Here is a 12,414-nt window from a genome sequence, read left to right on the forward strand (position 1 = left end):
TCCTACATTCACCTCACTGCTTAGCCCTCTTAACTTGTGACCCTTTTCAGATCTTGGGCTTTTAATTTTTTTTTAAATTTTTAATTAATTAATTTTTGAAGTAGGCTGTATGTCCAGTGTGGGGCTTGAACTCATACCCTGAGATCAGGAGTCACATGCTCTACCCACTGAACCAGCCAGGCGCCCTAGATCTTGGACTTTTTGTGGTATTTTGATCCATCTGTAATTAATTTTAGTATAAAGTATGTGCTGTAAATTTCCATATTAATAGGAAAGTGAAAAGGTCCAAGGGATGTTAGGGAGCCATTTTTTTAAAAAAGCAAAAAGCTAAGCAGTTGTTTGACCATAGTTTATTAAATCATCATCTTTTCTCCACTGATTGAGTGCTGCATGTAAATTCCATCACATTTTTAAGTCTCTTGTTGGACTCCTTTGTCCCATAGATTGTTTCTTCTGCCAGTGGTGCCAGTGCTATTTCACTGTATTCCCCATAGCTCAAAATATGCCGACACTTCTTTGTCGTTACTTTTCATTTTCAGAATTTTGATAGTTATTCACATCTGATTACATTTCCATATGTACTCTGACGTCTTTAGTCATTTTCTAGAAAAATGTTGGCATTTTGATTGGTGTCCCTTTGAATTTCGCCAATTGGGGCAAGTCAGATTCTATAGCTTATTAAAACTGGGTCTTTCTACAAAAGAATCTAAATATCAGAATGATGAAATTTTAAGAGGTTGAGAAATTTAATTTTTTCAAAAAAAATTTTTTTAACGTTTATTTATTTTGAGACAGAGACAGAGCATGAACGGGGGAGGGTCAGAGAGAGAGGGAGACACAGAATCTGAAACAGGCTCCAGGCTCTGAGCAGTCAGCATAGAGCCCGACGTGGGGCTTGAACTCATGGACCGCGAGATCGTGACCTGAGCCGAAGTCGGACGCTTAACCGACTGAGCCACCCAGGCGCCCCAAGAAATTTTAAATTTCAGTTGTATGGTGTTTGGAGGTAGGATTTTTCAAAAATTTCTAGTTGTTGACCTTTCATCCTATACAATTTCTGGTAGAAGAATCAATTGTAATAGTTACAGTATTCTCAGTGGCAAGATTAAAAAGGTATTCTGTATTCTATTATTTACGTATGTTTTCCATTGTTGCTAATTATTAAGTTAGGATGCAAAAAGGGCCCTTGTAGTAACATTGTAGCACTTACAGAACTGGTTTTATTGTTGGTGACATTTTTTCAACTCATCGCCTTCCTGATGTGCTCCTTTTAATTTTAATACCCAGTACAAGTGATAAAGCCAGGGAAAATCCTAAATGGAGCTCAATTTTTAATATAAACCAATAGCTCACTGTTTAAATGTTTAATCATGATACTTTAATCTTTTAGTAGTCCAGAAAAAAAACCCCACAAATTCATGTGGAACTGGTCCAGGGCTATCACATATTTGAAACAGATGTGTCTTGAGTGTGCAACTCTAATTGTTCAAATGAAATAGAAATCTGAGTGTGAGCCCTTACTTTGCTCAGGGCTATCAAAAGTCATAAGCGTGGACAGAATATCAATGTAATGGGCAAAGACAGTATTTGTTTTAGTTGTTATAAATAATGGGCTTATTCTGTGATTTCCAGGTTTATCACCGTTGAACACTACTGAATCTGAGCTCACCTGTATTTCCCCCTACCCTCCTTCTCCCCCTCTCCTTTCTTTTTGTTCTTTCCAAAAATTGTTATTGGAGTATAACAAACTGGAAAGGGCAGACATTATTAGTACAGTTCAGTGTGTTTTCACAAAGTGAACACACTTGTGTAACCGATGAAGTGACAATACCAGCTCTCCAGAAGCCTCCGCCTGTCCCCTTTTAGCTACTAACTCCCTCAAAGGCTGCCGCTATTCTGACTTCTAACACTATGGATCTGTTTTGCTTGCTTTTAGATTTCATTTCATATAATCCTACAGTATGCTTTTTATGTTTCCTTATTCAGGTTTAATGTTTGTTATTTTTATTTCTTCTGTTTCATAAATTGTTATCTTTACCATTTAAGTATTTCAGTAATGTATTTTATTTTGAAATACTATATTAGGTATATTTTATATAGTTGATATTAAATACGTTTATTTTCCTTTCAAGTTTCCATGGTCTGATATAACATAATTATTCTTGCTCTTCCATTTCTTTCCTTCTAACCTCCAACTGTTAGCTCTTTAGTTTTATTTATTTATTTAATTGTTTTTAATGTTTATTTTTGAGAGAGACAGAGTGCAAGTGGGGGAGAAGCAGAGAGAGAGAGGAAGACACAGAATCCGAAGCAGGCTCCAGGCTCTGAGATGTCATCACAGAGTCTGATGTGGGGCTTGAACTCACGAGCCGTGAGATCATGACCTGAGCTGAAGTCGGATGCTTAGCTGACTGAGCCACCCAGGCTCCCAGCTCTTTAGTTTTAAATTGTCCAACTTGATAGCACATTTTATTTTATAGTTACCTGTACCCTTGAAACCTTGGTCTTTAAATTGATAACAGAAGTTGAAAAACCAACAGCATTATATACATTATTTTGATTGGGAAGTAAAATAGTGTATAGAGTTTCATTTCATATATGGGTTCAAAGTCATCACAAGAAACACTTGGAAGAGAAGGTTCATTTTGGTCAGGACAAATCAACCCTTGACTTTAGCTAATTAAATTGTTCAAATTCATGGCACATTTTAAATTGCTTCATCTTTGGGGCACCTGGGTGGCTCAGTCAGTTAAGCATCTGACTTTGGCTCCAGTCATGATCTCGTGATTTGTGGGTCTGAGCCTCACATCAGACCTCTGAGCTGTCAGCACAGAGCCTGGAGCCTGCTTCAGTTGCTGTGTCTCTCTCTCTCTGACCCTCCCCTGCTCATGCTCTATCTGTCTGTCTGTCTCTCTCTCAAAAATAAACATCTAAAAAAAATAAATTGCTTCATCTTTGAACGTATGTTTATTTATTTAGAGACAGCACATGAGTACATGCTCCCACGTACATGCGTGGGTGGGAGGGGCAGAGAGAAAGGGAGAGAGAATTCCAAGCAGGATCCCTGCTGTCAGTGCAGAGCCTGACGGGGCTCCATCTCACGGAACCGTGAGATCATGACCTGAGCCAAAACCAAGAGTTGGACACTTAACCAACTGAGCCACCATGGCACCCTAAATTGCATCATCTTTGATTTTTTTTAATGTTCATTTTTGAGAGAGAGAGAGGGAGAGAATCTGAAGCAGGCTCCAGACTCTGAGCTGTCAGCATAGAACCCGATGAGGGGCTCAAACTCACAGACCCGAGATCATGACCTGAGCCGAAGTTGGACACTTAACTGAGCCACTCAGGTGCCCCAGTTACTTTATCTTTGAATGGTGTTTTTATTTTTTGCTGGAGTTTTTAGTTTTTCCTTATTGAGAGAACATGCCTTTTTGCTATTTCACCAATCTGTTCCCCTTCTTCCCCTTCAGTATCTATTGTACAAATCTCTCATTTTCTTCTTGGAATCCTGAAACTGAAATTAATTTTTACAAATTGTGTGCTAAATTACATTCTTCTGAAAGTGGGCCCAGATAAATGAAGCTAGTGAGTAAAGCTGGGATACATTCTAGGAAAATGTTAGTTGGTGATGGGGGTTTGGGGGGGGGGGGGGGGGAACATGTGAAGGTGAAACATAAGAATGAAATAAATTTTATTTCAGGCTATATCACCAGATTTGTGGGACATGATTTTATTGTTTTCTGCCATTAAGGGTAGGTACGTATACATGTTTTAGAAGATCTCCTGAGATATGCTTTTCAGTCCTTGGGAAGATTTAAAAGATTAAATTTTGTGAATGCTGGATTATATTATCGTACTGTACTCTTGGAAGCCTGTCTTCCCCAGGAGAGTCCGAAATAATGTTTAACTCTCCTAATTGAGAAGAGTCCTCAATTAGTAAGGAAGCTACAAGGTGTTAAGCCGATTAACACCTATTATATGGACAGATTTTCTCTGTGTGAGTAAATCAGAGGCCTAACTTCCAAATGCTTACTAGAGAGATTACTGGCTATAGGCCATATTTTTCTGAAACAGTGATTGGCCTGGGCATTGTAAATAATCCACACCTGGACTGTGACCTGGGGAAATAGGAAGATTTCCTGTATTTCCCAAGCAAGTCATTTAAGGCCTGATTTACAAGTGCAATAATGTTTCTTATATAGAATTCATTGTATCCCTTCATTTAGAAAATGGTTCCTCATCCTTTAGTATGTGACGTTGTCATTAGTAATTTAAGATGAGTCACTCAGTTTGATGGGTTTAGAAGAGTTTGGTTTCAGACTTACCCAGACCCGAGGAAATCTTTTTCAAAATTAGTTGTCTCCCAAAGGGAGAGTTAAATCAGGGGGTGGGGTGGGGTGGGGACTGAGGCTAAACTGTAGAAATACTGCATAATTTCACTAGTAAAATCCAGTGGAGCTGGTATTACATCTGTGTTATAGTGAGCTGGAGTGTGGGACTCTGCAGTGGGATGGCTATGTTTAGTTCTCTGACACATGGGTTACTTGGGCAAATTGCTCAACTTTTAAAACCTCATTAAAATGGGGATAAGAATAATATGTGTAAAGTGCTTATGGTACCTCCTACATCATAAGTCCTCAATAAATTATTAATTCTACCGCTTTGGTGATGATGGTAGAATGGTGGATGGATTTCAGGGGGAGTCAGAAGCTTTCTTATTTCTGTTTTGAGGGGAAAGGCTTTATTTAGAGGCAACTCTTTGGATAGAAGAGATTGTTTTGTGAGCTACTCCAGGAATAGCATTCATAGAAAGAAGAATGATAGAGGAAACAGTCTCTTAAAAACAAAACACAGAGTGTGTTTATTTGGAGAGCATGTAGATACAGTTATAAGTATTGCTGTGGTCTATTTTACATTTAATATTGGCTATTGCATTGTCCTAAATCACATACAATATAAAAAAACACTGCTGCATAGTATTTTCCTTTCTACAAGTAGTGTAGTCTTAAAAAAAAAAACAACACACTTTTTAAGTATACAGTTTAAGGATTTTTAATAAATTTACTGAGATATGCAACCATTTCTACAACCCATTTTCAGAATTGCACTCCCAGTAGATGCAACTGCCTGTTTCCCACCCCAACCCCAGGCAGCCATTAATCTACTTCATACTTGTGCCTATTCTGAACATGTCATGTACATGCAGTCACATAATATGTGGTTTTTGTGACTGGCTACTTTCACTTAGCGTAAAGTTTTCAAGATCCATCCATGTGATAGAATTTATCAATATTTCATTCCTTTTTATTGCCAAATAACCCATTGTATGGATATACTAGTGGTTTGTTTTTGTGTTTATTTTTGTTTTTGTTTTTACTGTGCACCAATTGATGGACATTTGGGTTGTATCCACTTTTTGGCTGTTATAAATAATGTTGCACATGTGTTTTCATTTCTTTTGGGTAGATACTAGAAGTGGCATTGCTTTCTCATGAGGTAGATTCCTGTTTAGAGACATCTTTAGGTTATTCTAAGTTCCAGATTATTGTGCCAGTGGGTCAGTTTCAGATTCGTTTGCAGGTGGTTTTTCCTTTTGCCTTCAGCCCTGAACTGTACCAATGCTAAGAGTTGGAGAGAATGAGTTAATATCATTTAGTGCCTTCTATATAATGGATAGTAGTTTAGGTAGTGGCGGTATATCATTTTACATGATACTTTGGTCTGCGGTGGTGTATAAGAGGGACATTGAGTTACATTGTTTAGGATTACACTATCTTTGTAGGGATACAAATTTTATGCTATCCTGATTTGGAGAAGAGCCTTTTTCTTTGTGTGGAGTTTCAATTACAATAATCCTTTTCTTCTGAAGTTACTGAGCAGTTAGCCTCCTTAAGAATCTGTGAAACATGGTTAGGAAGAAGAGAATTTCAGTTCAGGTTCCTGTGGCTTATGAGAAGCCTGTAGGACATTATTTCAGAATCAGAGTCTTGTTTTCTTCTGCTTCATGATAACCCTGTAAAGTGGTCAGATTAGATGGTAATCAGCCTCCTTGTACCAGAAGAAGCAAAGGCCTGGAGAAGTCAATAGCTGAATGTGTGAATCAGACTATAGGGAATGCTGGGGGCAACTGGTTTGTTTTGGTTGTGAAATTTTTAAATTACTATACAGAATAACATTTAATATACGAGGCACGTTCATTGTGTGCAATTCATTTCTGCTTTTGACCAACAAGTTTGGATGCCTTCATCAGACGAAGCCTTTTTCATAAATTGCATCACAGACTGCTGCCATTTTGTTGCTAAAATCGTAGACACTGGATTGTATATGTTTTCGTAAGATGTTAATAGATACAGCTAAGAGAACATGTCTTATTAAAGCTATTGAAAGCATGAGATTGTCCAAGACTTCTTGTTAAGAGTCTAAAGGGAAGGGGGGAGGGCAAGATAGACAAAGAGGAAAGGGAGGGAGGGAAAGGAATCTTGTGCGTTGAAGCAGCAATAAGGAAATAATATTGGCTCTGATTGGCCTTGATAATCTATTATATGGACTTCATCATAGTTCTTGCCTACTCTCTCCTTGTCCCTCCTTCACTTTAAAAGACATTTTTTTCATAGAAATATTTAGATATTAGGAAAAGTAGAAAAAATATTTCATTATCAAATACCCTTTTCCCATATTTAACATTCTCAATATTTTGTCACACTTAAAATCTATCCTTTTTCTTTGCCCCTTTTCCTTTTTTTTTCTTTGCTGAAGGATTTTATTTTTTATTTTACTTATTTATCTTAATGTTTATTTTTGAGAGAGAGAGAGAAAGAGCATGAGTGGGGAAGGGGTAGAAACAGAGGGAGACACACAATCCAAAGCAGGCTCTAGGCTTTGAGCTGTCAGCACACAGCCCGATGTGGGGCTTGAACTCATGAACCATGAGATCATGACCTAAGCCAAAGTTGGATGCTTAACCAACTGAGCCACCCAGGCGTCCCTTTGCTGGAGTGTTTTAAAGTAAATCCCAGGCATGTATTTTTTCACTCCTGCATACTTTATGTGCATCACTAAAAAAAATACAGATATTTCACTACATAACTGGACACCAATTTCATACCTAATTAAATAAACATTTTGGATTCATCTAATGACTAGCCCATATCCAAACTGTTGATATTGTTTACAATGTCTATTAAAGTTAGGGGCACCTGACTGACTCAGTGGGTAGAGCATGTAACTCTTGATCTCAGGGTCATGAGTTTGAGCCCCATGTTGGGTGTAAAGATTACTTAAAAGGTGGGGGGGGGGGTGGCACTTGGGTGGCTTAGTTGCTTAAGTGTGCAACTCTTGATTTTGGTTGAGGTCATGATCTCATGGTCATGAGGTCGTGCTGTGCGTGAAGCCTGCTTGAGATTTATTTTCTCTCTCTCTCTCTCTCTCTCTCTCTCTCTCTCTCTCCCTGTTCATGCTCTCTCTCAAAAAAAAATCCATTAAAGTTATTAACATTCTGATTCCTGATTTAAGCAAGCCAAAGCACTTACGTTGTGTTAGGTTTTGCTTCTTTTTGTTGTCAAAATTTTATTTAGGTAATTTCTACACCCAATGCAGGGCTTGCATCATGACTGCAAGATTGAGTCTCATGCTCCTCCTGCTGAGCCAGGCAGGCATCCCTAGGTTTTTCTTTCTTTCTTTTTTTTATTTTTTATTTTTTAACGTGTGTTTATTTTTGACAGAGAGATACAGAGCATGAGCAGGGGAGGGGCAGAGAGAGAGGGAGACACAGAATCCGAAGCAGGCTCCAGGCTCTGAGCTGTCAGAACAGAGCCCGACGCAGGGCTCAAATTCACAGACTGTGAGATCATGACCTGAGCCGAAGTCAGAAGCTCAATTGACTGAGCCACCCAGGCGCCCCTCTAGGTTTTATTTCTTGAGTCTTAATCTAGAGCAACTACTCTACTTGAGGGGTGGAAGATTGGTTGTGGAACTGAGCTAAATGTATGTCCTATTTTGGGGATTTATCTGTTTCCTCTTAATATGTTTAACTTGTTCTTATATACCAGCAGTTCTTAACCAGGAATAATATTACTCCCCAGCATTGGGGAGACATTTGATAATGTCTGGAGAGATTTTTAGTTGTCATCATCTAATGAGTAAAGGGCAGGAATGCTGCTACATCTACAATGCACAGGTTACCACCCTACCTCCCTTCCCTGCAAAGAATATTCTGGCTCCAAATGTCAGCATTGCTGAGGTTGTGAGACCCTGTGGTTCTATCCCAGGAAGTTAGCTCTAAAGCTCAGTTAGAGTTAAGATAAGTCTTTTCACTAAAAATAGTTTAATAGTTCAAGAGTGCTGGTATTGTTCTGTGTTTTGATCTGGGTGCTGGTTACCAGAGTTATGTCTCTTTGTGAAAATGTGTGCCTGAGCTATGCACTTCTAAAAAATTGAAATATAATTAATATACAGTGTTATTAGTTTCAGGTGTACAATATGAGTCAACAATTTTATAGGTTACCCAGTGCTCATCATAAGTATACTCTTATGAGTATATACTTATGAGTATACTCCCCCTTTACCTATCTCACCCATCCCCCGCCCAGGTCCCCCCTGGCAATCACCAGTTCTCCATATTTGAGTGGCTTTTTTTGTCTCTTTTTTTTTTGTTCATTTGCTCTTTTTTTTTTTTTTTAATGTTTATATTTGAGAGAGAATGAGAGAGTGTGCATGCACACACATGTGCTCAAGCAGGGTGGGGGGGTGGGTGGGCAGACAGAGGGGGACAAAGGATGTAAAGTGGCTCTGCTGCTGATCCAGGTGGGGGGGTTGAACCCATGAACTGTGAGATCATGACCTGAGCCGAAGTCAGATGCTTAACCGACCGAGCCACCCAGGAGCCCCCATTTGCTTTGTTTCTTAAACGCCACATGAGTGAAATCATATTTCTCTGTCTCACTTATTTTGCTTAGCATCATATTCTTTAGCTCCATCCATGTTGTTGCAAATGGCAGCAAGAGCTGTACACTTTTTAAATGTATGTTATATTCTAATTTTTAAAGTTTACTTGAAAAAGTCTTAATCGCCCTGCTGTGTACTTTTGACTACCACATAGGACTCTTAGATATGTCAAGAAATCTTTAAATCCTCTCCCGTTTTAAACTTTCTTAACACTCTGGGATGCCTGGGTGACTCAGTCAGTTAAGCGTCCCAACTTCGGCTCAAGTCATGATCTCATGGATCCTGAGTTCAAGCTCCTCATCAGGCTCTGTGCTGACAGCTCAGCCTGGAGCCTGCTTCAGATTCTGTGTCTCCCTCTCTCTCTGACCCTCCCCTGCTTGCACTCTGTCTCTTTCTCTCTCTCAAAAATAAATAAACCTTAAAAAAATAAACTTTCTTAACACTTAATTCCATTTAATATAAGACAGTGGTAAAGATGGGGTAAAACAGGTGCCTTGTGACCTAGTTATTGGGATGGTTGAGTGTCTGTTATGGCCACGTCAGGTATTTTTCTTGCTCTGGAGTATTGCCATGAGGGAGAGAACACCTAAAAACAATAAGGCCATTTGGGCTTTGTCTGAAAGCTTAAAGGAGAGAGAGAAAGTCCTTCCAAAGGGGATGGAGTGTCAAGAGAGAAGGTGACCTTTCATGAGTGGTGGGATTTGAGAAAGGGGCATTTGGGGCTGAAAGAACCGGCAAAGATCCGGGAATGCATTAGGGATGTGCTGGGAACCCTTTCTGGAAAGTTGTCTTACAGCCAGCTTCTCTTCCCCCATCTCTGATAAATCATTGGAAGGAAAGGCCATGAATTTTTTCTGACAGTTAGTTCTCACTGAGGCCAAGGCTTCGTTTGCAAATGAAAGGACTACTGTTGGAGTAGCCAAGATCACAATGGGCTCTGACTCTTTTCACATCAAAGTGCAAAAGAATCTCCAGGGGTGATAAATGGGGGCTGCGGGACTCATTACTTGTAAACAAAGCGGAGGAGTGACCTCTAAATTTTTTTTAATTAAAAGAAAACAGGGTTTCCTAGCGGTTGAGTGTGGGGCTGCTCTTCGTCTGAATTTTGACTGCTCCCTCAGGAGAAGATTTCTGTTAAGGTTGTAAGGTGGCAGCCGCTGTTACCCCGGCTTTGCTCTGACTCACAAATCCTGTGTAAATGTGCCCTGCCCAGGGTGGCCTCGCAGGTGTTCCTCCTGGATTGAGATTTGAAGTGCCCTGGGGTCAGCTGTGTTGTTGTTGCAGTAAGGGGAGCACGGCAGAATTCTCAAGCTCTGTACCACTGAGGAGGCTGAGGGCTTAGACCCTTCCTCTGCTCCTTTTCCCACCCAACATCAAGAGAAAAACTCCCTTACTCTTGTGCGGTGCAGAAAGAGGTCATTTTAAGTGAATTCTTGGAACTTTGTACAGAGGTCACAAAGCCATTGTTTTTAATTTTACATTTAAAGTTTAAATTCCTATCCCCTTGTTTTCATGTAGTGCAGGGCTTTGCATGTGATTGAAACCTTTAGCAAAAATGATGGTATTTGAACACTTTATGTTCAGTGTTTATATTGATATATTAAAAGCAATGCTATTATTAACACAGGTAATCTAGCATTTTATGGAACCAAGACTTGGAAACTGCTCTCTAAATTCAGGCCTGCAGAGTTGAAGGTCCACTTTCGGTAAACTCCCTCCCTGTGTACCCAACTCCCCATCAAGCTTATCTCTTGCTGGCTTTTCACCTGGCTCCTTTGTTGCAGTTAGTCTAAGCTCCAACCAGATTTTAAACTAGAGGTCAGAGACTGGCCTTTGTAACTCCAGTGAACTAGTAAGGTACTGGGCCCAAGAATGCTAATGTGTTTACTAACTTCCCAAATGTTTGGTAATCACCTTCTGAGCATATCTTCCAAACAAGTTGTAAGATTTGAGAAAGGAGCAGAGGTCACAGCTGGAGGGGGAGTAAGCAGGTCCGGGGACTGTGGGTAGACTCTCCGTCCTCCAGTTGAGGTGATTCAACTAGAGATAAGAGTATTCAAGGCCTTCCAGTCCCCTTTGATGCTGGAAGAGCCAGACTGTGGGAGACACTGCTTTTGTGAGTTCAGATGCCAACAGCAGCCAACATTTAATGAGCACAGTGACCAGATTTTGTGTTAATAAGTGTTTGATAGGCGTGATTTCATTTCAGTCTCAGTTCCCTATGCAGCTATATTTTACAGATGAAAAAAAGGAAAGGAAAAGGTAACTGACTCATCAGTGGTAGATATTCAAGCTACCTTCTTTTTATCACCAGACCCTTAACCCCTTAACAGGGGTCCTTAACCCCTGTTCCATGTTGTCTTGGCAGAAGCAGGTGGCAGGGAAGCACTTTCTGAGCTCTGACTTGAAACTCTGAGGCTTGGACCAGAGATCTTCTGCAGCAGACTGTTCTTGTCTGACACCATAAAGGAGTATTGCATCAAAGGTTGCTCCTGGGACAGCGCTTCAGCCTGGCTCCTGTAGTCACAGGAACATGCGACCCTTCTGGTGAAGGGACAAAGCTGCTTTCTTTACGTTGAGGTGTAGAAGGTGGAGTCGGGAGAAGAAAGGGAGGATGACTGATGAGCCAATGGCAGGAAAAAGATGAACTGAGGGATAGAGGTGGTGCCCAGCCTAGGAGAAGTTCAGACCGCCCCAGCTTGCCCTAGCTGAGCTGTTGTCATCCTTGTGGTGAGGTGTCGTGTGCTGTTGTGGAGAGCGCCTCAAGCAGTCCGTGGAGCACTGCACACATGTCAGGTGGTGGCCCTGTTAATGAATCAACCCCTCAACGGTTAGAAGTTGTAGCAGTTCTCATTTTAGATGATCATTTCAACATCCGGTGAGACTTCCTTTCCTCAAGTGAGCACTTGATGACTGAGATATGAAATCGTCCTATGTAAGAAAGGAGGTGTTGATTTTCAAAGGGGGCACAGTAATAAATGAGAGCGGAGAATAACTCTTGTCTAAAAAATATATTTAAAAATATGTGCTAGGCAAAGGCAACGAACGGGGTGAGAGGAGAAGATAGTTTAGAACAGGTCTTAACATCACTGTTACTTTTCCTTTCTGTCTTCAACCTGCAGTAGTGACCCAGGTGAGTGGAATTCATACAGGCTCACTGAGACTGTGCCATTGGATTTTCACCTGGAGACAGCTGAAGTTCAAGGGAAAAAGTTTGCTTTGAAATCCGTTAGACCTGGGCTTGAAGTCTAGCCCCACTAGATTGTGTAATGCTGGGCAATTTACTTAACCTCTCCAAACTCTACTTCCTTCATCTGTAAAATAAGAATAATAATGAGGAGTGCCTGGCTGGCTCAGTGGGTAGAGCATGTGACTTTTAATGTCGGGGTTTTGGGATGCCCGGGTGGCTCAGTCGGTTGAGCGTCTGACTATGGCTCAGGTCATGATCTCGCGGTTTGTGAGTTTGAG

General features: G+C 40.4%; 1 protein-coding gene across 9 annotated transcripts in view; it reads left to right on the top strand.

The window, feature by feature from the left end:
* Positions 1-12,414, top strand: part of AFF1 (ALF transcription elongation factor 1) — a 265,697-nt gene that overhangs the window by 61,760 nt on the left and 191,523 nt on the right. The window lies entirely within an intron of this gene.

Source organism: Panthera uncia, chromosome B1, assembly GCF_023721935.1.
Source record: "Panthera uncia isolate 11264 chromosome B1, Puncia_PCG_1.0, whole genome shotgun sequence".
NCBI lineage: Eukaryota > Metazoa > Chordata > Mammalia > Carnivora > Felidae > Panthera > Panthera uncia.